This window comes from Gekko japonicus, unplaced genomic scaffold (genome assembly GCF_001447785.1).
Source record: "Gekko japonicus isolate JY-2015 unplaced genomic scaffold, Gekko_japonicus_V1.1 scaffold358, whole genome shotgun sequence".
NCBI lineage: Eukaryota > Metazoa > Chordata > Lepidosauria > Squamata > Gekkonidae > Gekko > Gekko japonicus.
This window is the reverse complement of record NW_015161962.1, coordinates 67239-70504: the sequence shown is the minus strand read 5'-3', so window position 1 is coordinate 70504 and position 3266 is coordinate 67239. Positions and strand designations below refer to the sequence as shown.

The following is a 3266-nucleotide window of genomic DNA, read 5'->3' as shown; positions in this document are numbered from 1 at the left end:
CCCCCCCCCAGCCCCCCGGCCGCCAACGGGGGGGGGGGGGGGGAGAGAGACCACCGGTCAACGGGGGGGGGCACCTGACCCACCAGGACACCAGGAGCAGGCCCCTGTCCCCAAAAGGACACCCCAGAGCTGGGGAAAAGCGCAGAGGAGGGACAACCAAGATGAGGAGGAGGCTGGAGCCCCTTCGGAAGAAGAGTCCCTGGGACTTCTTAGTCTAGAAAGGAGACGACCCAGGGGGGGGGGCGGGGCGGGACATGACAGAGGTTTATGAAACGATGTGTGGCATGGGAGAGAGCTGACAAAGAGAGCTTCCCCTCCCTCTCCCAAAAGGGCCTCCAAGGACGCTGGTGGGCAGTAGGTCCAGGGTGGACGAGAGGAAACACTGCTTTGCACAGAGAGTGATTAAAATGCGGAATGCGCTAGTGACATATCATCTAGTGACAGCCACAGGGATAAGCAGCTCTAAAACCGGACTGAGTAGATTGGTGGAGGATCAGTCTGTCAGGAGCCACCAGCCATGGTGACGGAGAGGCACCTCCGGATCCCGATCCGGCTTCGGCCAGGAGGGCGGGGTAGAAATTCGATAAACAGATAAATAAATCCAGAGGCAGTGATCCTCTGAATCCCAGAGCCAAGAGGCAACGTCACGGGAAGGCCTCGGCCTCCCTGCCCTGTTGCTGGACCTCCAGAGGGACTGGTCAGCTACGGCGTGAGACTAGATGGACCCTCCCTGGTCTGGTCCAGCAGGGCTACCCTACTGTTCTTATGTGGGTGCCAGGCCTCCTTTGCACTGTGACCTTGTGACCCCCCCCCCAACCATAAGTAGTCCTTGGCTGTTCAAGACTGTGACTGACGCCCCAAAATGGCCCCAAGAACCAGGGTGCTGCTTTGTGGTATGGTTGTGGCCCTGTGAGCAGCATTGAATGCTTCCCTTGCCTACTTGCCGCCTGTGCTTGGCCAGGGCTGCCCACAGGTCGAGGGTAGCCGCTGACTCGATTTCCTCCTCCTCCTCCTCCTCCTCCTCCTCCTCCTCCTCCTCAACGGCCCCGCTTCCCCTCCCCTCCACCCCTCCCCTGCCGCCCAGGTCTCTTTTCCCGCCCACCGGGGCTCGCCTTCCCCTTTCCCCTTCCGCGTGTTCGCAGGAGGCGGGTGGGAAGCGGGGCAGGATCAGCAGCTGCTCGAGTCCAGCGGGGCTGGGGAGGCTCAGAGGAGAAGCAGGCACGCCGCACGCGGTCAGGACTGGCTCCCACCGTCCCTTCAGGGCAGGGCTCGGAGGGTGGCGGCTGGGGACCCCTTGCCGCCAGTGTGGGACCTGCCTTGCCGGGCACCCCAGGATCCATCCCCCTCCCCCTCCCGTGGTGCTCTACGCAAAGTCCTGCGGGGAAATCGACTGTGGTCTGGGACGAGGCTGCCCTCGACATGCTGAGGGGGGGGGGACACACCCAGCTCCCTCTCTCTTCATCCAAACCACCTGGTCATGCAGGAGAGGTCCTGACCCAGTGCCCGACTGCGGTAGTCGGGTGGCCAGGCCACGGGGGAGCCAGTTGAGAGGCGGAGTTTTTTTGCCCTCTTCTGGGTGTGGAACAGGGGTCGCTGCGGGTGTGGAGGGGGAGGTATGGCCCTGGAGGGTCTTTCCAACGCTATGATCGGATGATTCATGCTGGCTGTGTGGATCCAAATGCGAGGGTTACTTCATAGGTAGGCTGTGGTGATGCCTGGTGCATGTTATGGCCCCTTGAAGTCAATTTGGAACCTCCAGTTGGCACCAGTGTTCCCTCTAAGCTGAGTGAGTGTGAGCCAGCTCACAGTTTTTTAGCCTCCGGCTCACACATTTTTGTCTCAGCCGAAGAGGGAGGGCTCCAGAGCAAACTGATTTATGCAGCAGCCAAATAGCTCACTCTCAGCTTTAGTGCCAGGAGCTCACAGAGTAGCATTCTTGCTCACAGGACTCCACAGCTTAGAGGGAGCCTTGCTCGGGACCTTGGAACAGCAGTTTTTGTTGTTGTTGTTCAGTCGCACAGTCGAGTCCGACTCTCCGCGACCCCATGGACCAGATCACGCCAGGCCCTCCTGTCTTCCACCGTCCTCTGAAGTTTGCTCAACTTCATGTTCGTTGCATCTATGACACTGTCTGACCATCTCATCCTTTGCCGTCCCCTTCTTCTTCTTTGACCTTCAATCTTTCCCAGCATCGGGGTCTTCTTCTCCAGTGAGGGCTCCCTTCTCATTGGGTGACAGCAAATCTTTCCCTGGGAGTCCCGTGAAAAGCCCCAGACGGACATGCCGGAGCACCGGCGGCCCTGACCAGCCCAGCAGGACTTTGGGATCCACGGGCAGATCCTCAGGAGGAATCGTTTTGCCCAGCAACCGGGATCAGCGTGACCCTTCTTTTGCTCACTGGCAGATCACAGCTACAGAGGGAGGGAGGGACAGACAGCCCTCTGAGGTCAGCCAGAGCCCTAAAACCAGGCGGCGGGGCTTTCGTGAGTCAGGGCTCACTTCTGAAGGAACGGTGTTCGCCTTGCTCCTGGTCTCTTGCGCCTTTCATTCTGCTACTACAGACAGGCTCACTCGGCTCTGCACCCGTCTTGGTCTGTCCCCTCTGAAGCCAGGGGGCTACTCGAGTCATAACCCTGCGGAAAACCTCCCACATTCCCACGGGCAGCGGAATCGGTGCGGGGGACATCACACTGTGCCCTGCCTGGTGTGGCTGGTTAGAGAGATTTCTATATTTTGCAACCGAGAAAGGCACCAGCTGTGCCCGGCAGGAATGACAAGGCCTGTCCTTTTTGCTGAGGGACGCTGAGCGCCAGCCCGGTCTGTTCCTATCTGTCCACCACCATTTTATGCTCACAACGCCCCCGTGAGGTAGGTGAGGCTGAGGGGGAGTGACTGGGCTGTGGGGATCTGAACCCGGGTCTCCCTCTGCCCACCACGCCACTCCAGCTGCTCCTCGGCCTCTTGCTGACAAAGGTGGCGAATCCTCCTCCTCCTCCTCTGCCGGCCCAGAGTGCCAGACTAGGAGGGACCACCGGTGGCGGGGGGGGGGCATTGCAGCGGAACATGCGGAGAAACTCCCCCCCCACTGAGAGCAGCTCTGCGGTGGGACCCCTTCCCTTGGGTGGGGCAGGGTTAGGGTTCTCCCTCTCGCTCCTCCGGGATTATTCCCAGCCGGGAGCAGGGCTGGCGGGAGAGGGCCTCCCTCCAGAGTGCCTCCCAGCTCTCGGGGCTCTGCCGTGTGCTCCAGCCCCCCCCCCCCCCCGCCC

The 3266-nt window shown here is 61.0% G+C and overlaps 1 protein-coding gene across 1 annotated transcript in view; it reads right to left on the bottom strand.

Moving 5' to 3' along the window:
• The window catches only part of NES (nestin), a 13709-nt gene that overhangs the window by 9153 nt on the left and 1290 nt on the right, over nt 1-3266 (bottom strand).